The sequence below is a fragment of the Rana temporaria genome, chromosome 7, assembly GCF_905171775.1.
Source record: "Rana temporaria chromosome 7, aRanTem1.1, whole genome shotgun sequence".
NCBI lineage: Eukaryota > Metazoa > Chordata > Amphibia > Anura > Ranidae > Rana > Rana temporaria.
In genome coordinates, this window is record NC_053495.1 from 47,372,882 (window position 1) to 47,397,161 (window position 24,280).

Sequence of the window (24,280 nt, forward strand, 5' to 3'; positions counted from 1 at the left end):
AAAAAAAAAAACCTTTTGAAACACTGAATATTGCATATTCATTTTTGTATTTTGATAACGTGACATTTTAAATATGATACCTGCATTGAAACCAAATCACACCAGCAGTCAGGTAAAAAAATGAATAAAACAAAATGAAAATATTAAAAATAAAAACACAAAAAAGCCCACATGCAGAAAGGTTGATGATTTATTTTTTTCTTTTCATTTGTAAAACCAATAGAAGGCTTTCTGCAGACAAAAGGAAAATGAAATATGTGTGTGAATTTTCATGTATGACGAGGAAAGTGAGTGTATCCATTATTCAGCTCAGGTCCTGTTCATTTACTCTGGAGAAGCAGAGAGTAGCAGATGACATAGAGGGAGAGGTGTGTCTAAATGTTGATGTGGAGGTTGAGACTGTGCTGAATTGGGGCTGTGCTGTGCTGATGTGCTGCTGTGAACAGCTGAATATCTACTCCGAGCAGCAGAAATGATCAAAAAATGAGCCTTGGCTGGACAAACACATCCATATCAGGTAGGAGTTCTTTTACAATCAATGGGATAAAAAAAAAAGTTTGCATTTAAAGAAAAAAACATAATTTCTATACAGTGTGTTTATATTCACTCAGCTTTATGCTGGGAAAATGTATTTACATGTATAGTGACTGTAGCAGGATTAATGAGATAAGACAGGTATGAATATTGAAGACAGTCTCAAAAACATTTACATGCTTTTTCGTTTTGCATGACAATCTAATTTATTTCTCCCAGCTGGACATTGCATGTGAAGATTTAATTCAGTGTAGCCTGAAAAAATGAAAGTGTATGAGATTGAAAGTGTACAGATGTGATAGGTGCGCTGTTCTCCCTTTGCAGGTGTTCAAATCCTGGCTGAGACTGTGTTAGTAGGGAATCCAGCCTGGCAGGGTGAATTGTGACATTCTAATGTTTTAAAGTTAACACATCCAGGATTTTTCGGGAAAATTCAATTGCTAGAATGTTAACCTTTACATTGATGTAAATGAATGCAAACTAACTTCACTGCTCATGTATTACATACATATTTGTGTACCTAACTTCAAAACCATGCACTCTAATTAATAAAAAAAAAATAACAGTTATAATTTTTATTTTTATTTTTATTACAACCATATTTAAAATAACCAAATTAAAAACTGCTGTTGACACAACCAAATAGTGTCTATTTTTATTTTGATAAATTTTTTATGTGTTCCCTTTAATTTTTTATTTTTTTTTGTAATTCTGTATAGAAGAACACAGTTTGACACGCATAATATTAAAGCAACAGTGAATGCATAAATGTTATGGTGACATTAAATGTTTTAGGTAAAATAAATTCAGTTTGCGCCGAATCGTAAGCAAAAAATAACAAAATTTCCTATGCGGTATAACGTCAGTGCTTTTCTATATGGTCAGTATTATTAGAAGAAGTAGAGTCCAAGGAAGAGATAATATTAAAGTCTTTAATATTTTACAAGGGTTGCAAGTGCAGGCATTACCATCACCAAGTTATGGATGTAAGTGATTAGGTCTGTGCTAGTTGTTCTGTCTGTTGTGATTGCGCTGTTTGTCTTGCTCATTTTAATACAGTGGAACAGAGACTGGTTTGGCTGAGCTGTGCGCGGAGTACTGAAGGTATTGGCATGTATCTTCAATACCCCAAGCATATATATTTCATGAAAGCATTGAAAAATCCAGTAGAGCTTTTAATCATCGTTAAATTCATTTAACGACAGCCACGTTTAGAAAAGGCTTTTATGTTAGGGGATTAATGTTTGAATTTTTAGAAAATGATCAGCTTCAATTAATGTATGCAAATGTATATGACAGCTTGCAGAAGCAAGGTTTCCTTGCTGTTATTATTATATTGCATTTAAGGTATGCATATGTATCTACTTTAACTTCATGGACCATCAGTCTATGCTTGCTTTAAAATAAACTGGGTCAGTTATTGCTTCTGACATGTATCCCTTTCTACAAAAAGCCCAAGGTCATCAATGCTTTGCTTCTCATCGTCAAGGACATGGAATGGTGGTCTTCTTTGTTTTGGGATGACATTGAAGCAAATCGGAATTTAGTACTGAAACATCAAACTTTATTTTGAACGTTAAGCTTTTCTTGTTGAAGTATCTTCTAGGTTTGGTGAACCAATGTCTTTGACTCATTGATATTAGTATTTTTGGATTTTTCCATTGGTTCTTGAAAATGTCTGCCAGTTAGATATTCAGCGTCAGACACCTTGGATGGTGTTATTTGGCTTTTAGTAAGGTTGTGTCTTGTATTTCTGTATCAGTTGGAAGGGTATGTGTTATCATCATTGAAGCTAGCCTAGTACACCTGTAGCTTCATAGATTTGTCCACCATATTGTCTTTATACTTGTTCATTTGTTAATCTATATATGTTTCATACCTATACTGTAGGCATCTTCTGATTTCAATGATTGAATTCAGCTGTTTGCACAAAATTTACAGCAATGAAAATTATGTATGCAAAAGAAAATTATACCTTTATTAACTCATTTTTTATTTGCATTCTAAATAGCACCAGATAAGAAAATTAACGCCTGTGTTGCCTTTCTGGCTCTGTAAAACAAAATCAAATCTTAATTGAAAAAAGATAATTTATTATATTTATTTGCAAAATTTATTGTAACACACATTGCACCTGATGCTGGTTTGCCATTGCATGCTTTTTAAAGAACATCTTTAATGGTTTACATATCAGTTAAAACTGTTGATTGTTCCCATTTCTAAAGCAGCTGTTGAAAGAACTTACATCTGTACCTAAAACATTTTTTTCACCTCTTTGTGCAGCAGAGATGATCAGTGTGGGAGGAAATAAACAAGTACAAATAGGGGGGAAAGGTAGTTCACACAACAACCAAGCTTATTCCAGCATTGTCATTTTTTCAGGTATTGGGTATAAAATTAAAGGGTTCAGTTGACTTGTAGCTATGAGAAACACTTCCATTATGCCTTCTTCCTATACACATTTGCTTCAATGAATAGAATGTCTTAGGGTTCTCTATAGCTATTCACAGATTGTGTTGTCATTTTTGTGTAATGTATGTGCTCTTTAAAATCCTATAACAATCAGGTCCACAGTTTACACATTTGATGGATTGAGTAGGAATGGATAAAGCACATAGGGGCAGATTCACAGAAGAAGTACGCCGGCGTATCTACTGATACGCCGGTCGTCGCATTCTCTTACGTCGTCTGTAGTCATCTTTTTCCGGCGTGAAGTTAAAGCTGCTATTTTGTGGCGTATAGATAGACATGCCATGTTAAAGTATGGCCGTCGTTCCCGCGTCGAAATTTGAATTTATTTTTTTTGCGCAAGTCGTCCGTGAATAGGAATGGACGTGAGTCACGTCGAGGTTCTAAAAACGACGTCACTGCAACGTAATTTCACACAAAGCACGGCGGGAAATTTCGAGACGGAGCATGCACAGTATGATCGGCGTGGGAACACGCCTAATTTAAATTATCCACGCCCCCTACCTGGATCATTTGAATTATCCGGGCTTGCGCCGGTGGACTTTACGCTACCCTGCCGCAACTTTACAGGCAAGTGCTTTGTGAATCAAGCACTTGCGGCGGTGTAACGTAAAGGAGATATGTTACGCCGCCGGAGATCTATGTGAATCTGGCCCATACTTTCCACTTTGCTATATTTATTGACTTGTTGTTTCCATTGAATATGTATGTAGTTTCTACATAATCTGGCAATCAATAAATCCCAGAACCCAGAATATATTATTTGTTTATTTCAATCAAAATTGGCGTGTGAGTTTTGCCATGAAAGAATTGCTATTCTCCTGGAAAATATCTTATCTAATTCTAAATTATTATAAAAAAATCTGTAATCCTATTTTCATAACGCTGTGATTGTACATAGCATTAGGTTTGCTATACACAGAGAGGGACGCTTGCATAATCCAGATGTTTTGAGCTTAACCAAGCTCTGGAAGGTGCACTAACAACCATAGTTGGGACTGACCGGAAATGTCAATGCACTCAGAGATGGTTTAGTGGCTAAGAAGTTGTAGTACAGTTTACTAGTGTTTACTATTTGCTCATTGGAAATTAGTATGAGTGAGTGAGTGAGTGAGTAACTTGTATAGCGCAACAAATGTGAACTTAATCGCCTCAAGGCGCTTGGCATCCAGAGTCGTACCGGTCTTTCAGAAGAGGTGGGTCTTTCGTTTTTTCCTAAAAGCCCGATGGTTTTCATCCAAGCGGATGGTAGTGGGTAGAGCATTCCAGAGCCGTGGTCCTTGGACCGAAAATCTACGTTCTCCCTTTGATTTGTAGCGGGAATTAGGAATTTGGAGAAGGTTTTGGTTGGTTGACCGCAGCACGCACTTGGTGACGTAGGGTTTTATTTTCTCGCTTAAGTATTGGGGAGCGTTACCCTGTATACATGTGTAACTTTGTCTGCACTATAGAGCTCACCCCGTGTGCCCTGAACAATGACTAATACTAATGACCTAACTGATTAAGGGTAATTTTGGAATTGTGAATTATTGCCTACAAATATTATATTTCCCAACAATGGTTTGGCTAATGCTAACTTAAAACCTTTGGAGATATTTCTGCCCTTTTGGAGCTCCAAGCCTAATATATTGGCCATTCTTGCACAGAAAGGGTTGTCAAAACAAGTGTGAGCATGGCCTAAGCCAGTAATCTACATAGATAATGTAAACATATATCAATATGTGAAAAATGTAATTGAAGAAAATCATCCTAGATGTAGTTAAAGCCTTTAACTAAGGGTTGGGGTAAGTTGTTGACCAGCTTTTTCTTTTTTAACTGAAGAGTAGTCTGCATGGAGGTCAGCCTAGTGGTGCTCACTCTTATTACAAATGAAGACAGTAATGGATGTTTAAGGGCTAAGTATTGAGGTTATGGACTTAAGATGAGGGTTAACGCTTAAAGTGGAACTCCAGCTTCTATTATTTCACTTATCTGGGCTTTCAGTAGGTAAGGGGACTTCCATCCTTCATTTACTCCTCACTGTCTTTGTCTTTTGCTCTACTACTGATGCTGCTAAATTCTCTTCCAGCTGTGTGACAGGAAGCATCGCTCAGCATTTCCTGTCGGCTGTCATTTACACACTCCCCTCCCCCTTCCCCCATTGTTCTCCAGGCTACATGGGTGATGTAACAATTATCCTGAGACTGCAAATGGGTGTTAGAAGTGGCTAGCTAAGTTATGATGTTAGTTTGCCACCACTACCAAGTGGTTTCTGGATGAGTAGTGTACAGTGATGTAGGCGGAAATGTAGGAGTAAGCATTGAGGATTAGATTCAGGGGTAAGATTGAGATTTAAAGTTAAGGCTTATAAGGGTTAAGTTTAGAATACATTTCTTTGTCTTAGGCCTTTGGAAAGATTGGAACACCAAAATCCCCTAAATGTGATATTCACCAATGCCAAATATACATCAATACTTAGTTTATTGGCGTTGGAACTTCATGTGCTAAAGACCAATCTATACTTTCAAGCTTGCCTATATCGTCTCATACCAAAACACAAATGCACCAGTTATCAAAAGATGATTATAAACACATTTTGCAATTATAACTGAAATCTTGTCTGGTTTGTTATCTATGCAGCCAGAGTCTGTTAGGTGAATGTGACATCTATCAGAGAGGTTTAGGGACAATAGGCTCATTGAATTGCACTGTAATACATGACTTTCTTATTACTGCAATATGTTATCTCCTTCTGCCACAGCATGCACCTATTTATTGATTGATTCACTGTAGTAATTGTAATTGATCTTTGTGACTGACAGCATGATGTGAAAGATGTATGACAAATAGAAAAGCTGGACAGTATCCAAACACTTTCCAGCTCTAGAGCCCCCTTAAACATTTCTAGCTGCAGGAATATATTGTGTTTTTAAGGGTCTAAACCTGCAACTATGAAGGCAAGTAAAATCATTTGACAAGAGGTTGCAGTGCCAGCAAGGGCACTGCAATAAACTTTCTTAATATGTCTGGCTGTACATAGTGTAGTACAACTCAGATGAAAGATGTAAGAACATTCTGACTTCAGTACAGTGGTAATACTTCCCACTCACTGCCATTACTGAATACATTCCTAAATACGCTCTGTAGTTATTGCCTGTTTGACACACACTGGCTAGTGATTGATTAGACTTTAATTGGCATGGAAAGTATTGCCAGGTTTGTATAGTCAGTTCCTTTTTTACGATGTTTTAAAATGTTTATAAATTTGTTGGCATATTAAATCTGTCATGATGGGTAAGAATAGATAGTAGAGCTCCTATCGCCTTAAAAAGAACATGCCACCTTTAGAATGCCTAAATGGCTTACAATTACAAACACATTTTCAGAAATTTGCTTCTGTGATTGTAACTATTTTATTTTAAATAGTTGTTCCAATTACTGCAAATACAACAGCGTTTGTAGGATATATTGTTTTCTTTTTATATAGACTTGGGAAGAACAGGGTAGATGAGTTCCTTTATTGGCGTATGAATGAAGCATTAGTTTTGTTCAAGGTTTGTTTCAGTTAAAATGAAAAATTAAGCCTTGAAATACATACCAGAATCATAGTCTACCTGGTTATGACTTCCCATCTTTTTATCTAGGGATGGTTATGTCTTGTGCCACACTCTGATGTTGTCAGTTAAAAAATTTACTCAGGCAAAGCACACTGGAAGTCTCCACCCAAGAACCACTTCCTGATGTGTTTCACCCTCATAGGCTTAATTGTAGAGATTTGTGATATCATTAAGTGGGGGGGCCCTTGGTTTGTTACAATGACAGCGCATGGAGTGGTGATGGTCTCCTTTTGCCAGCAAATGATAACCAGGGCTGGAGGGGATGACTGGAACCTTGGAGTAGTGCTGCCTTTCTGGATTCTACTAACAGTAGGCATTGCTATAGTCAAAGCTGGATTTCTACGCAGTCAACATAGGCTGTGGCCCAATGCAACATGGCTGCTAGGTGCAGTACACAACCATCCATGCAACATGTTTCTGCTTGATAGCAGCAACTTCTTCTACATAATAAAAAAGGTTTCAGACTGCTGCCTTGTTTGGAAGAATAATCTGTCTGGGTCCTTATTAAATGGAGTTACTTTATCACAGGCATCAGTCAGCGTCAAACCTACATTGTTAGTTTGAAATGTACTTATTACACAACTAAAAATTAGAGGAAGTTGTACATAACAGACTCAGGAAGAAGACCTACCCATCCGCCATGTGAGAAGCTCTCTGTAATCTGGCTTCAATGGGTTACTGATAATGTATATTAAAGTGGAGGTTCACCCAAAAAAATCAATTACGGGAAGCAGAATCGGGTGTTTTGATTAAAATCAATGCAGTACTTACCTTTTTTGAGATAGACGTTCTCCCGCCGCTTCCGGGTATGGGCTGCCAGACTGGGTGTTCCTATTTGATTGACAGGCTTCCGACTATCGCATACAGCGCGTCACCAGTTTACGAAAGTAGCCGAACGTCGGTGTACAGGCGCCGTATAGCGTCGCACCGATGTTCGGCAACTCGTGACGCGCTGTATGCGACCGTCGGAAGGCTGTCAATTAAATAGGAACACCCAGTCCCGAAGACCATACCCGGAAGCGGCGGGAGAACATATATCTAAAAAAAGGTAAGTACTGCATTGATTTTAATCAAAACACCCGATTCTGCTTCCCGTAATTAGGCCCAATCTACTGTTAATTTTTTTTTTTCGGGTGAACTCCCGCTTTAAGGTAAATTGAGTGTACTTTTTGACTTAAGTACAGATAAATAATTCCAGCATAAAATTGTCATTTCACTTGTCACCTGTAATTGCTCCCTAACTTTCATTTAAAGTGCTAAAAACAACCTGTCAATAATTACTCTATTTATTGGCACTTTTTGACCCTGCAAATTGGTTGCAAATAGTGTGTGCATTTTATACGCCGATACTGCAATTCTGGCTGTCTCTAAGAGAACGGGGAGGGGGGTGGGACGAGCCGTCAGATTTCATACAGCTAGAATCTCCTGTTTACTCAGTGGCCTCTGTAATGGGAAGTCCCTTCTCCTGGGCGAGTATTGAACCAGTGAGATTCTTGCTGTATGTAATCTGACGGTGCTCATCCCGCCCCCTCCCTGTCCCCTCTGAGTCAGCAGTAATCTGAGGTGAGATGGGCATTAATCAGGCTGCATTCTTGGCAATGGTAAGGCTGCAGGTGGGCATTGATCAAGCTGCATTGATGGGCAATTGTGAGTCTGCAGATAGGCATTGTTTAAAGCGGGGGTTCACCCTATGAACGGAATTTTTTTTTTTTTTTTCTACTACCATAAAATCAGGCATTGTAGCGCGAGCTACAGTATGCCTGTCCCGATTTTTTTACCCCCGTACTCACCTTGTAATCGTTCATCGAAGATACCGGGGAATGGGCGTGCCTATGGAGACGGAGGATGATTGACGGCCGGCTCTGGCGCGTCACGCTTCTCCGGAAATAGCCGAAATAGGCTTGGCTCTTCACGGCGCCTGCGCATAGCCTGTGCGCAGGCGCCGTGAAGAGCCGAGACCTACTCCGGCTGTCTTCGGGGAGAGTGACGTGCCAGGGCCGGCCGTCAATCATCCTCCCTCTCCATAGGCACGCCCATTCCCCGCGGGAGCCGAAATCTACGATGTCCGATTACAAGGTGAGTCCGGGGTTAAAAAAATCGGGACAGGCATACTGTAGCTCGCGCTACAATGCCTGTCTCGATGGTAAAATCATGTGGGTGAGGGTGAACTACCGCTTTAAGCTGCATTGATGGACAATGGCGAGGTTGCAGATGGGCATTGATCAGGCTGCATTGATGGGCACTGACCCTTATTTTGCTTCAAAGTTCTTTATTTAAAATGTAATTTTTTTTCTTGAAACTTCCCTCTTAAAATGAAGGTGCGTGTTATACACCTGTGTGTGTTATATGCCTATAAATACAGTAGTTCTAATGGCAGGGCAAGAAGATTAAGGATAGTGTTCCCAGTTTTCCAAAGACAGAAACGGTCTTCACTGTATTAACATAGTAGTGTAGATTTATTGCCCTTTCAACTTCTGCTTCAGACTGAAATTAACCCTGTTTGCTAAATACAGTCAAAAATCCCAGACTTTCTCCTGAGTTAAAACTTTGTAGGACATTTGCTAACATTAAGGTGGTTGTTATTATTATTATTATTATTATTTGTATTGCTACTACAATTATAACTTTTATCTACAACATCAGCCCCTTGTAGTGTAAGAAGTTGACTATGCTAACAGCTATTGTTGCCTGACCTTTATGTAGACATACTTTCAGTGGCGGCTCATCCATAGAGGGCGCACAGGTGCCGCCTCCCCTATCCATGCGTCTGGCCCCCTGATCTACATATCAGTGGCGCCGGACCATGGATTCCAATGCGGGTGGGTGTTTTTTTGAACTTCCTGATCAGAACCAGAGGCTCTAATAGTCTAGCATTGCACTCAGAGCCCACCCAGTTGTGTGACCAAATAAATAAATTTGTCGCTATTATCACACTAAAGTTCCTCAATCAGGGGGCAGGTCTGTAAGACCTGTTTCCTAATTGGCCAAAGTGTCAGGCAATCCTATTGTATGCCTAGTGCTTTGGCGATGGAGGAGACACACGGCGGAGGAAGTGGACACTGGACCCGCCGCTGCCCACACTACAGGAAAGGAAAAAACACAACCCCACCACACAAGCGCGTAAGTGCCAGACCGCCTGCATGCATGGGGGGGTGCTATTTGAGCGAAGCTGGGAGTGTTGTTTGTTTGCCGCCCCCCCCCCCCCCAAAAGAAGAACCCACCAGTCGGCCACTGCATACTTTATGCAGACAGTACAGTTACAATACAATTTTTTTACAGGAGGAATCAGAGGGCCCTGCTCATTAGAGCTTACAATCTAAGATGTGCAGCACTGAGAACAGCCCTGAAAGCTATAACTTACAAATCTGTCAAATTATTTTGACTTTTAACTTACATTGTCAGGATAGAAAGGGGGCCTGCTTAGCCTACTATGTCTATGATTAAAGGTGGAAAAACGTGCAATTGGCATTCTGCTACCTCTTTCTTATCGGGGGGTACAAGAATACACTAACACATAGACCACAGTCTAAAAAAAAATATTTTCTGCTATATAAGTGGTTAATTTGTAATATGAATGTCACATTGTGCTGTTAATTTAAAGGCTTGCAACGTCTGGCCCGTGGGACTATAAAGTCAAACAAGCCATAATTATGCAGCAGTTACATTTTTACTAGAATCATTTCTACAATGCAAATATGAAGGCACAGCTCTTGTTTTCTTGCAGAATATTTCTAGATCAGACAGCGTTCTCTCATTGGAATTGTGTGCAATTATTATATACATTAACCACTTATATTAATTTAACATTAACTTTTCTCCCCTGATCCCCCCCCCTCCTTTATGGATTGCTCTCTTTTGTTAGTGTTGATCAACACTCTCTTGGCTAGATCATTTTAAGCAGAATTGCCACCTAACCACTCATAGTACTTAGAGCAGTGACAGTACACCTTTTGACCAAATGATGGCAATAAAGCGTCAAGCAAATTTTAGTCACATATATTTCTGTTTTACAATAAATGCACATTCGGAACATTTCTACAGTTGTTAGACAAAATAAACACAAATATAGAATATATAAAATAAACAGAGTAATGCCCCGTACACATGATCTGAATTTCCGATTGACCTAAAATATGATGGCGTAAAACACTACGACGAGCCGAGAAAAATGAATTTCAATGCTTCCGAGCATGCGTCGACTTGATTATGAGCATGCGCTGGTTTTTTCTCCGTCTGAGTTGCACACAGACTATAGGAATTTCCTATTGTTTTTTTTCTTCCATCGGAAAAAAATAAAACATGTTTTATTTCTAAACAACAACGGAAAAAAAGTCTGATGGGGCCCATACACGATCGGAATTTCCGATGGAAAAAAGTCCATCTGACTTTTTTTATCGGAAATTCCAAACGTGTGTAAGGGTTTTACATGCAAGAGCTTAGCACAGCTTTAGTGAAATAGAAGGTTGCTTCTGGAGAAGACATCTTTAATGCGTAAACTGGTAAACATTTACTGCCTAGCCCCTAAGGCCCATACACACGATCTGACTTTTTGACAACAAATGGCCGACAAACCTGTTTGATCGGCCATTCGGCTAGGAAACTTGTCCGCTGGAAACATGTCCGTCGGACATGTCCGATGGTTAGTACACCTAATCGGACATGTCCGCTGGTTATGACGTGTAACCAGCGTTCCGAAATCCCGCGCATGCGTTGAATTGATTTGACGCATGCGTGGAAGCATTGCACTTCCGTGTTTGAGAACGTCGGTGTCTTCTACGTCACCGCGTTCTCTGTCCGCGGGGATTTTGGTCTGATGGTGTGTACACACATCAGACCAAAAGCGCCCAGGAGACATGTCCGATGAAAACGGTCCGCGGACCGTTTTCATCGGACATGTCTCCTCGTGTGTACGGGGCCTAAGTCTTAGTGCAGTTCAAACTTGCCCATTCTCTGAAAAATTGAACAGTAGTGGATTGCTTTTCAGAGTGCGACTAAGCAGTCACTCGCAGAGTAGAGTATTTGTGTGGTGAGGGAGAAATTTGAAGTGGGAGGGGAAGTTTGAGGGTAAGAAGATTTGTGCTAGGAGGGGTGATTTTTTTTGGTGGGGTTTGCTTGCGTTGAGGGAGTTGGCGGATGAGGGGCAAAGATTTCTGTTGGTATGGGGGATTTCAGCAGGAGGGGTTGATCTGTTATGGGAATAAGGGTAATTTATGCTTGGGGGTAAGCATGCAGATTTGTGTTAATCTTTTTTTGGGGGGGGGGGCTTTGTGGACACATAATGCTCATTAATCTTTGATGGTGCAGTTTGACATGTTCGCCCTGGGCTCTAGATAACCTTGTCCCGGCACTGGCTGGAATGGTCTATATAAAATTTACACTAAAATAAATTAAGTTGCTGTACATTATAAAGGTAATCGCTCTTGAAGACTTTAAATAAATAGACGTGCAACAGCCAGCTTTTAAGGAAAATAAAGGTGCTAAGGTTAAGAATTCAACTGGCAATAGCTAACGCTTGAAAATATAAGCAATGTCTCAAAGAGCCTCCTTGGATATGCAGGGATGATTGAAGGGGGAAAAAAAATCAATATCCAATAAATAAGAGAGAATAGCACATTATCTGCCCATTAAAACTCAGGGTGAAAATGTCGAAGGTTGCCTTAGAAGCCATATACTGCTGTCTCTTTAGTAAATCAATCCTATCACATTCTACATTTAGCCTCCACTGATTTTCTGACCATCCATAGATAAAGCTCTCCTCACTCCATTTAATCAACAACCTCTGCTGTTCTGTATGCCAAACCAGCTACTATATGAGCTCCCAAGTTCTGCTATACAGGGAACAGATTGTGAGAAGAATGCACATCTACTGAAATAAATGTTTGTCTATTTATACTGCTAAATGACGATATAATAGATAGCGTATAATAAAGTAATGCCGCATACACACGATCGGAATTTCAGATGAAATTTTTTTTTCCGTCTGTGTTTAGAAATAGAATGCGTTTTATTTTTTTCCAATGAAAAAAAAAATTATAGGAAATTCCTATCGTCTGTGTGCAACTCCAAAGGAGAAAAAACCCACGCATGCTGAGAATCAAGTCGACGCATGCTCAGAAGCATTGAACTTCATTTTTCTCGGCTCGTTGTAGTGTTTTACGTCACCACGTTTTGGACGGTCGGAATTTGGTCTGACAGTGTGCATGCAAGACAGCTTTACCGGAATTCCGACTAAAAATTCCATCGGATTTTAGGCCATCGGAAATTCCGATCATGTGTACGGGGCATTACTCTGTTTATTTTATATATTCTATCTTTGTGTTTATTTTGTCTAACAACTGTAGAAATGTTCCGAATGTGCATTTATTGTAAAACAGAAATATATGTGACTAAAATTTGCTTGACACTTTATTGCCATTATTTGGTCAAAAAGGTGTTTTACGTCACCGTGTTTTAGACGGTCGGAATTTGATCTGATAGAGTGTATGCAAGACAGCTTGAACGGAATTCCGACAAAAAATTCCATCAGATTTTACAAGTAACCATGTACTGTCATTGCTGTCTCTAAAAATTCTACAGTAGTTGTCTGCCTGCCATGGTGATCCAATGGATTCATTTCTTTGTAAAGAGCTGACCAAGAACAAATTCAGGTCCATATCTGAACAGAGAAATGTAAAGAGTAGAGTGTTAAGCCTCATACACACAATCGGATTTTCTGCGGACAAAGCATAGTACTTTTGTCCGAAGTGCATTGGCCTTTGGGCAACTTCTACTAATGTTGTGTTATGATGAGTATTGCTTCTGAGCATGCGTGTTTGTACTTTGGAGTTTTGTTCGACAGACTTGTGTACTGTACACACTTGTGTACACACAATCGGAAAACTACATCAGGCTGTAGAAGTGATTGGGGGGCTTTACAGCCACCTAAATCACTTCTACAGAAAACAGCCTGGAAAATTAAACAAACTCCTGTTTACATAATGGTTCTGCCACTGCTGTAATTGTTGTGGCAGTGACAGCAAAATAAATAATAATAAACCTTTAATCCAGAGATTTTACCCGCAGGACTTTTTTCTACCATGAGATGTCCTCAGTTTTATGTACAGCATCATTTAACCTACTTCCTCTAAACCCAGACTGTCTGTGACCTGCCTAGCCTGTGACTGGACAGTGAAAGGAGACATAATACAATGATGGGCTCCTCTCTTTGTCACTTTTATCCTCCTATCAGAATGCTCTATATTATAATAATACAGCAGGAACACTGTTATCCCAGGTGGAAGTCATATGAGGTCTTCCCAGCTGTGTACCTCCTGTGCACTCTAGAGGCTGCACAGTGACGTTTTCTGTGACCCGTCATGTACATTGGACACAACAGAACACAGATCATTTTACCAGGCTGATGTGAGCAGCCCTGGTACCATGGGATTGCAGTGACCAATTAAAGTGATCACATGTTGTAAACAATGGCTGTTATTCAGAGCCATTGTGATATTGTGATGATCTCTGTCATTGGTCACAGTAATCACATGGTACAGGGCCAATTATAGCTATTCGCAAATTTTAATTTACATACTGTCACCAGTCAGTGTCCTTTTTTACTGACTGTGAAAAAAAAATTGTGAAAAAAATATTATACATATATATATACCATAGATGATAGGTTCTATAAATTTCACAAAGACTAAATAATATACACTGATTTGGGTTATTTTTACCAAACAAATATAACAGAATATATATTGGCCTAAACTTATGAAGAAAGATTATTTATTTGCAAAACTTTATAACAGAAACAAATAAAAAAAAACAATTTCATGGTATGTTTTAGTTTATCTAGCAAAAAAAAAATATCCAGTGGTAATTAAATACCACCAAAAGAGAGCCCTGCTAAAACCTTGTTTGTCTTGTTCTTTTTGCTAAAATAATGAAAAGAGATTTCTAAAAAAATAAAATAAAAAAAATACCACCAAAAGAAAGCTCTATCTGTCTCAATTTGTTTTTCATTTCATTTGGGTACATTGTTGCATAAATGAGTAACTGTCATTCAAAATGTAATCGTGATGAGAGATGAAAATTGGCCTGGGCAGGAAGGGGGTGAAAATGGCAGGAATGGTCAAAAAAATACATTTAATTATGTATTAATGGTTACATAGTTGTATTAATTTGTGTATAGCTTCCTAGAGTCCAACTTTAAGTGATAATCAGTTTTCAGCTTATGGGATTAACGTGATTTCACATTTCATTGGCCAGATTGAAATTTTTTTTTTTCAGATGCCTTCATAAGATGCAATTCGGTTCAATTATAATAAGCGTTTTTTCTTTATAAATATGGTTTATTCCTACTAAGACTTACAAGTGCAATTTGGATATTGGGGGTTTGGATATTGTTCAGCATTAAAAGTCATGTAAGTTTCCATAAAATATGGTGACTGTTAGTTTATGGCTGTTTTAAATTCGAAGTGGAACTAAATTGTATTGGAGAACCACAAACTGAAAATGCTGTTTAATTAATTTGTAATATTCATAGCAAACTCACTCATCCATGCATGTCTTCATGCTTTATTTTGCTGAGAAATCACTGTGAGGGCCAAATGATTAAAAATAGTGTGGATTCTGAGAGTTTAGTTCTGTTTTAAGCAGACCTTCACTCTAAAAAAATATTCTTCCCTCTACCCCTGACATTTGGATATTATTATTATTTTCTTTAACTTCATTAGGTTTGTATACATGGTAGCCAGTAACCACTTGAAAAGAACAAACCAAGGATTTTGTCACTTCCAGTTTTGATTTGTTGTGTACAAGCTGTTATCTGGAGTTAAAGCATATAATCAAACCGATTTTGCTTTGTACAGATGCTTTTGAGGTCAGAGGAGAGATCTGGGTAAGAAAGCAGCCTCGCAGGCCAGGAAAGGGGGGGTGAGCGAGCACCCCCCCTGCTGAACCATACCATACCACATGCCCTCAACATTGGTAGGGTGCTTTGGGGCCCCCCCCAAAGCACCTTGTCTCATGTTGATGGGGACAAGGGCCTGGTCCCCACAATCCTGGCCATTGGTTGTGGGGGTCTGCGGATGGGGGTTTATTGGAATCTGGAAGCCCCCTTTAACAAGGGGCCCCCCAGATCATGACCCCCCTACCCATTCACCAAAAAAGTGTCAAAAAGTAAAAACCCCAATACACAGTTTTTGACAATTCCTCTATTAAAAAAAATGCCCCGCGATGTCCATCCATCAACAATCAACACCGCCTATTAGACCCAAAATATATATATTTTTTTTACAAACTCTGCCTCCTTGGGAAGTGTCCTGCCAACTGCTGTCTTTTCACCGAGATAAGCTCTTATAGGCAAGGACGGGTCCACCTGCTGACGTAATTGGATGACCCCGCCCCCTCTGACGGCAATGATGTCAGAAGGGGCGGGGTCACTCAATTTTGTCACCAGGTGGCCCTGCCCTTGCCTATATAACAGCTGTCACAGCCAAGAGACATCAGTCGGCGGGATGCCTCCCATCGAGGCAGATGTTTTTATTTTTTTTCTATTTTTCGGGTCCATCTGGCGTTGTGATTGAAGATGGATGAACATTGCGGGACACTTTTTTTCTTTTTTAATAAAGGATTTGTCAAAAACGGTGTATTGTGGTTTTTACTTTTTGGCACTTTTTTGGTGAATGGGTAGGGGTACAATGTACCCAATAACCATTTACATAGGGGGTGGGATCTGCTTCCAGATTCCAATAAGCCCCCCACAGATCCCCACAACCACCGGGCCAGGGTGTTGTGGACGAGGCCCTTGCCCCCATCAACATGAGCACAAGATGCTTAGGGGGAGACCCCAAATCACCTTTCCTATGTTGAGGGCAAGTGGCCTGGTATGGTTCAGGGAGGGGTGCTCGCTTTTCCCCCCATCCTAGCCTGCCAGTCTGCCCCATATTGTTCATAACGTAAACGTACGTTCGACTTCAACATCGGGACCATCCCTAACGCCATACAGCAGACTGGGATTCAGACCAATGACCCTAGTGGTTCTGGGTAAACGTGCTAATCACTAAGCCAATGTCCTTAAATTTAGCTTTTTCCAAGGGTCTCTTCTGCAAATGTGCCATTTTATTATTAGTGAAGTTACACTTTAAGAGTCAGTCTGATTTCAGTCTATGCTGTGGATAGTGGCTAACATCTACAACCATATAATAATATATATTGGTACAAACTCTGTAAAACTGTCTGAATGTGTATACAGTATATCTTAGAAGTCTTTTTTTTTATATAACTTAATCTCTCCTTCAGAAGTTAGAGAAATATGTGTAAGCAATTAGTTCATGATAATTTTATAATACCACAAATCCATCAGAGGTGCTGAGTTACAAGGTTTTGACTTAAAACTGACTTTTTGGAGTTTAGAGAAGTTCATTGGAATATGGAAATTTCCTAATCTGTAGAGTATCGACTTGACTGAAATATTTAATTGTGGAAGTGTCAGTACTATTGCCAGTTGCCGGTCAGAATATTTAGCAGTGCGATGCGTATTTAAAGTTGAGGTGGATTTTCTTTGCATCAAACGAGTCTTTAATTCTAAATCTTCTTTAATATCAGATTTTGTGCTTTTGTGCTTAGCACCGTTAGGACTTTTACTTCTGTGTATATAATGCTGTAAATTCCATCTGACACAGCACGTGCCTTTTGAGATATCCTCAACAGGAACATGTCATTAAACTTTCTTAAAGTGACTCTGACACTAAGAAGTAATCGGTCAACAACAGTTCCTTATGGGTCATATTACAGTACTTCTCCAAAGTCTGCTTTCCCCCTAAGTCTAAGGTATATCATGTATTACTGAGATATTAAAGTTGGCCATGCATGGCTAGTTTTCTTTCTTTTGGCAAGTGGGCTGAACAAAAAATAAATAAAAAAATTCCTCCATTCACAAAAATTAGATGGATGGAGGAATCCCCCTGTCAGGATATTGTATTCTGATTTGGCACCCACCGCTGTTAGAACACATTGATCAACAGCTCCAGCTAATTTTTGAATAGAGAGAGCAGACTGCGCAAAGGACAAAACAATAACAAAGCTGCTGAACACTGAGGGTCAATAAGTCCTTGGTCAGAGTATGTAAAAAAAGCAGTGCAGCGCTACTAACAAAATGATGAAAGTCCAAAAAACAAATAATTAATCAAAATGAAGAGAGGATAAGGGTGACTTCTGGAACCTCAATAAGGTGATCGGATGAAGACTCCTTATAAAACAGTCAAGTATCCTTAGATCGAAATACAAGCCGCTCACCTTAGCAGATGGACCTGTGGGTGAGCAGCAGGTCAAATGCGCTGTCCCTCTAATAAGGGGGTATTATAAGATGATAACGGTGCCTCCTCGGTCGATCCTTTTCTCCAAACCGACTTTCAGTGGCGGATGGTCATCTGGTATACTCTCATGTAGTTGAATGGCATGAAAAAGTATAAAGTAGACACATAGTGCTCTCCGTATAGTAACCAAAATGCAATAAATTTATTTAAAATAAAAGTACTCACAAAAGAGGCACTATATCCTAGTGCATGGAATATGAGCATATATCGATAAAATACCAAGTAGGTGGCTGTCCTGACATCAAAAATGGAAGCCCCCCGCACGCGTATCGTCCCAAGGTACAGGACTTCTTCAGCTCCAGCTAATTGGCTAAAGCTGCTGATCAAGCAAAATTTACCAACATTTTCCTTCAACAGAAGTTGATTAAACATTTTTACTGATTGCCGGTAGCATAGCTGTCGCTGTACTTCCAGCGGTCCAGCACTGGATCTTCGGGTCTCAGCTCCTGCAGCTGGAGAGTTGTGTGCAGCCACTCTCTCCTCTTCTCTTGCTCAGTTGCTGGGCACTTTTATTGTGTAAGTCCGATAACAAAATACAAAGCCTCCTGTGAATAGACAGTGGAAGGAAGAGGTGGGCAGAGCAGCTGCTGTATAAGAAAACAGCATACCTCCTGTCACAGCACTGGGAGTATAGTGAAAGGTGTACTCCAGGTGCTCAGTAAAACTGTAAATTATAATACAAGAGATAATTCCACAAGGTGGCATGCACTTGCTTGAACTTAACCTCCTGTTTAGTAAGCCAGCACATTTGACCGAATGATTGAAAATTACTGAATTCCTGGAGTTCGTCTTTAAAGCTGAACTCCAGAAAGATATAAAATAATGAAATTAACTCTGTAATCAATAATACAACTATAATTTTTTTTTATTATTCTAATAGAGTAGCTACCAGGGGCGGACTGACCATTAGGGCAGTCGGGCACCGACCGAGGGCCCGTGGCCAGTAGGGGGCCCGTGAGCAGGGACAGTCACACTTTGAGAAGGTGTTCCGTTAGAGCTCAATCCCAGGGTTTGTCAGTAGCAGTGTCACTGCTTCCAAATACATACACTGCCTGGCAGTTTATGCATTTAGAAGTTCTGAGTCTTCCTTCTGTCTCACCCCTCAGTGTTCTCCTGCACACTCGCTCCGTGTTCCCCTCAGTCATATCCCCCCTTCAGTGCCGTGCGATGGGAGAACCTGGAGGAGGGGCATAGCTACTGCTGACTACTGCACGCTGTATGCAGAGAGGGAGCTGAGCTGAGTGAGTGGGGAAAGTTTTGTGCAGGTAAGCTGCTGCAATGCACACAATACAAGGTTTCATGTCAGGACTCGGAGGAAATGTTTGTGGCAACATGTGAAGGGTTAAGTGTGGTGACAAGGAGGGTTGAAATAGCAGGCAAGTGTGTGTAGGAGCTGGCAGAGTTTGCAGCACCCCTCCCCCTAGCTGACAGACATCGGGACAGATATCTCCTAAGCAGGCACAGTACACTAATCACTATCTATCTACATAAACATCCCCCATCACTCTGTGTATGTCCCACATAATGAGAAGTTCATTTATGACTTTTCCATTTAACCCTGTGTTATGCACACCCTGTACAGTCAAGTGTACACTCACCACATAAACTCTACACACTATACAGAAAACATTCCTCAATAAACATATCAGAGCCAGTGGCGGCTGGTGCTCAAATTTTTTTGGGGGGGGCGCAAACGGAAAAAAACCCAAAAAAACAATTGCAGCCTCACTGTGCCTATCAAATGCAGCCACTGTGCCATGCCATCAAACGCAGCCACTGTGCCATCAATTGTCACCACTGTGCCATGCCATCAAATGCAGCCACTGTGCCATAAATTGTCACCACTATGCCATCAAACACAGCCACTGTGCCATCAATTATCGCCACTGTGCCATTAATTGTCACCACTGTGCCCCCAATTGTCGCCACTGTGCCCCTAATTGTCGCCACTGTGCTCCCAATTCTCGCCACTGTGCCCCGCAATTGAAGCCACCGTGCCCACAGTAAAATGACCCCCCCTGGCACTTACCTTTCTGGCTTCTACGTCCCTCGATGTCCCTTGTCCCGCCCTCGATGACGCTTCAGCCAATCAGGTTACTGATTACCAGAATCAGATTACCTGATTGGCTAAGACGCCTGTCAGTCTTATCCAAGGAACGCACCGCCGGTACGTCCCGAGGATAAGCTTCAGGAAGCCGCCTACAGCCTCAGGGCTGTACTCGGAAAGCCGCTGGCTCTGATAGGCACTTCCACACAGCTAACCAGCTGCCCTTATTCAGCTGGCAGGACATTGAGCGCCGGTCAGCTGAATAACGGCAGCTGGCTGGCTGTGTGGAAGTGCCTATCAGAGCCAGCGGCTGTAGTCGGCTTCCTGAAGCTTATCCTCGGGACGTACCGGCAGTGCATTCCTTGGATAAGCCTGAGCAGTGAAAATATACAGATTCATACAATGCATGAATCTGTATATTTTAGTGGCTGTGAGAGAGCCAGCCACTGGCTGTGAGCAAGCGAGCCAGAGGGGGCGGCGCTCCGGCGTCCCTATGGACGCACCGCTCCTGATGAAAGCACAATGTTCATGGCTATTTGCATGTTACGAAAACTGTATCAACACTGATCATTTAGAGAATCATGTATGTTTATGGAAAATGTTTATTTTTTTTGTGCCAAGTCTCCTTTCACATAGGCTTTCCGATTAGGTCTGCCTGTCTGTTTTTCAGATGGACCTGATTGGACCCTCCAGTCTCCCCTATGGTGCGGCAGATGTCAGCGGTGACACCTGCTGCTATCCAATCTGATCCTGTCCGCCAAATTAGATGGATGGTGGACGGTGGTCCTATTTTCCATCTGTCTGGTGGATTGGATGGAAATGAACAGGCAGTCCTCAGAGGAGAGCGGGACTGAAAGGTCCGTTTCTGCACAGTAAGTAGAGAACTATCTGTCATCCGTCTGCTCAGTGGATCAATCCCCCGCTGAGCAAAGCGGAGCCCTTCAAAACGAACATGCCCCGTGTAAAAGGGGCCTTACAGTTAGGCTTGGCTCACACCTGCAAGGGCAACCAAGCAAGCATTGGCATGTTTTTCACACGTGTAGAGCAGCCCATTCTTTTCAATGGGCTGCCCTACACGCTAGCAACATGGAAAAGTCATGAAAGAGTCCAGTTTGATGGGCGCGTTTGCAAATGCATGGGAGTGCCATTAACAATTAATAGAAATGCTGTGCGTCTGCTAAAGGGCAGCTCATTTCTGTGCATGTTAGGAAAGCGTAAACATTGCATGCATTCCCCACATTCATAGATCTGAACCTATAGTCATGAAGTGTTAAGTTTGTGTTGAGTTTACACTTTTGATTGTACAGGGTTTGGATAACACAGGGTTAAATAAAATGGTAAAAAAACAAAAAAACAAACATATTATCTAGACATAGGCAGAGTTATTGGGGTTGCATATATCTCTTATAAAAGGAGGTTGTTCTCTTTGAGAAATACCATTGTAATATTTATTGTTTTATCTATTTGAAGATGGTTGCAGACCTTTTTGGATTATAGACGTCTTTATCCGAGTACTTCTCAGCCCCTGCCCAGCTTCCATCACCCCCAGGCCACTCCATACATCCAGCTGACAGACATCACTTTGAGCTACTTCCTACCCCCCAGCTGTGTGACATAATTCCAAGGTCACTTTTCATTCTCTACCTTCCCAACATTGCTCCCCAGTCACCCCACAGACACTGCCACTGAAATAAATGCCTAAAAACTAACTCACCCCTACCAACTGTCTCACAACTCCATCCCTTGTGGTGCTTGGGGGGACCCCTGCACCTGCAGTTATTCCCAACATGGGGGATAATGTGTGGATAGAGCGGGTGGGGGAAATGACTGAAACTGATCTTTTGTGGCTTTCACTGCAGCAGTTGAGAGATTGATTCAATTATTTCCCCCACCCACTGCACTAATCTGGATTTCTTTCACTGCCTGAACCCCTCCCTCGCAGCATTGCCAGCTTCTCTCCCACCAGCAGTAGTTGTGGGCACATAGGGGAATCTGTCAGGATGGAGAGTGGGGTAGGTGCCTGTAAATATGTCATTTACCAGCCCCTTTATTTTCTAAGTTAACACAGTGAGTGATGGATACTGTATTCATTCATAACTGAACATAGTAAAATATGTTTACTATGGTTCAGTTTATGAAGGGGCAATAGTCTCTGTCTCCTGATCATTCATTTTCAGTGCAACAAAGGCTGCAGAGAAAGGGACTGTGGAATCTCTGTCCTCAATACCTGGCTCTGTCTCAAAAGTGAGACTTCAGGGGGTCTGTTTAGACCCCTGATATCTAACCAAAGCCCCCTCCCCCCAACAGAGTTGTAAAATCTGACTTGAAGTAGTAGTAAACTCTGTACTACCACTTGTACCTACAGTTAATCCTATAACAAAGTCTTCTGCCACTCTGCATGTTGCAAAGCTAGGTGCCCCTCCACGAGGCCCTGCCGCATTAATGTTGCATCAGAAAGATGGCTGCCGTGTGGTGGCCATCTTTAAACCTGGGGGCCCCAATGATTCCCTAGTGCCCGGGGGCCCCATGAGTTGTCAGTCCGCCCCTGGTAGATACCTGAATTTGACCCAGAATAAGCCTCTTGCAATCGACCTTCCAGCAAAGCTCAGACTGGGAAAAGTGGAAACACTGCACAGGCAGTGTCCATGCAAATGCTGGGGAAGGGCAAGCCTTTAACCACTTACCCCCCGGACCATATTGCTGCCCAAAGACCAGAGACCTTTTTTCGATTCGGGACTGCGTTGCTTTAACAGACAATTGCGCGGTCGTGCGACGTGGCTCCCAAACAAAATGGGCGTCCTTTTTTTCCCACAAATAGAGCTTTCTTTTGGTGGTATTTGATCACCTCTGCGATTTTTAGTTTTTGCGCTATAAACAAAAATAGAGAGACAATTTTTAAAAAAATGAATATTTTTTACATTTTGCTATAATAAATATCCCCCAAAAATATATAAGAAAAACATTTTTTTTCCTCAGTTTAGGCCGATACGTTTTCTTCTACATATTTTTTGTAAAAAAAAATCGCAATAAGCGTTTATTGATTGGTTTGCGCAAAAGTTATAGCGTTTACAAAACGCTATAGAGAGGGGACGTCATACTACGTGCTCTCGCCCAGCCGAGCCAACTTGCCGACGTATAACGGCGGTGGGCGGTCGGCTAGTGGTTAAGTGTTAGGCTTAATTTCCATGGACGTTTTAAATAATGGGCTGTAAAGCTAGTACAGACGCCAGGAAAAAAGCGGCTTTTTTAACGCAATTTTTGCCGCGTTTTGCATTGAATTCAATGCACGTTTTGCCGCACTAGTTTTCAGCCGCGTTTTTCTGTTCCTATTCAAAATCAATGGTTCCCTTTGGGAGCCCATTGATTTGAATAGAGGTTGCACCAGAAGTCGGATCAAGATGATCCGACTTGCGGGGCGACCGGTGTGCAGAGAATCTTGAAGGCAAACCCCAAATTAAAAAAAAAAGCGAGCATGCCGCCTGGTAGGGTAGGGTAGGGGGCCGGGATCTGGGGGCCCACTTATTAAAAGGGGCTCCCAGATTCCGATAAGCCCCCCGCCCGCAGACCCCGACAACCAATGGCCAGGGTTGTCGGGATGAGACCCTCGTCCCCATCAACATTGGGGCATGCTGATGGGGAGCACACACCCCCCCATGTTGAGGGCATGCGGCCTGGTACGGCTCAGGAGGGGGGTCACCCCCATTCCTGACCAACAGGGCGGCATGCTCGGATAAGGGTCTGGTATGGATTTTGGGGGAACCCCCACGCCATTTTTTTCGGCATAGGTGTTCCCCTTTAACATCCATACCAGACCGAAGGGTCTGGTATCATCCTGGGGGAAACCTCACGCAATTCTTTTTTTAATTTGCGCTGGGTTCCCCTTCAAGATTCTCTGCACACCAGTCCCCCCGCAAGTCGGATCATCTTGATCCGACTTCTGGTGCGACCTCTATTCAAATCAATGGGCTCCCATAGGGAACTATTGATTTTTAATAGAGAAAGAAATGCAGGACGAGGCTTAACACAGCGTTAAGCCTCGTTAAATCACTTTTGCCAGCGTCTGACGTCTTTTCAGCTCTAACGCTGGAGCTTCAGAACGCACTGGTCCTGTTTTTTTTTGCAGCTTAAAAACGGCTCAGCCATCTACAGCTCAAAAACGTCATGGTGGGCATGAAACCATAGACTAACATGGAGAGTTGTTTTTAAGCTGCAAAAAACGCTCAGAAAAGTGGCTGTAAAAACGTCCGTGGAAATTAAGCCTTAATGAAAGTGGA

The 24,280-nt window shown here is 41.5% G+C and overlaps 1 protein-coding gene across 2 annotated transcripts in view; it reads left to right on the forward strand.

Annotated features, from left to right (window-relative positions):
• Window positions 1-324: 324 nt before the first annotated feature.
• SLC6A1 (solute carrier family 6 member 1) overlaps window positions 325-24,280 on the forward strand; it is a 198,858-nt gene continuing 174,902 nt past the window's right edge. For both annotated transcript variants that reach the window (XM_040359318.1, XM_040359317.1), the window contains exon 1: window positions 325-517. The gene's annotated coding sequence lies outside the window, so the exon portion shown is untranslated. The remainder of the gene's footprint in view (window positions 518-24,280) is intronic.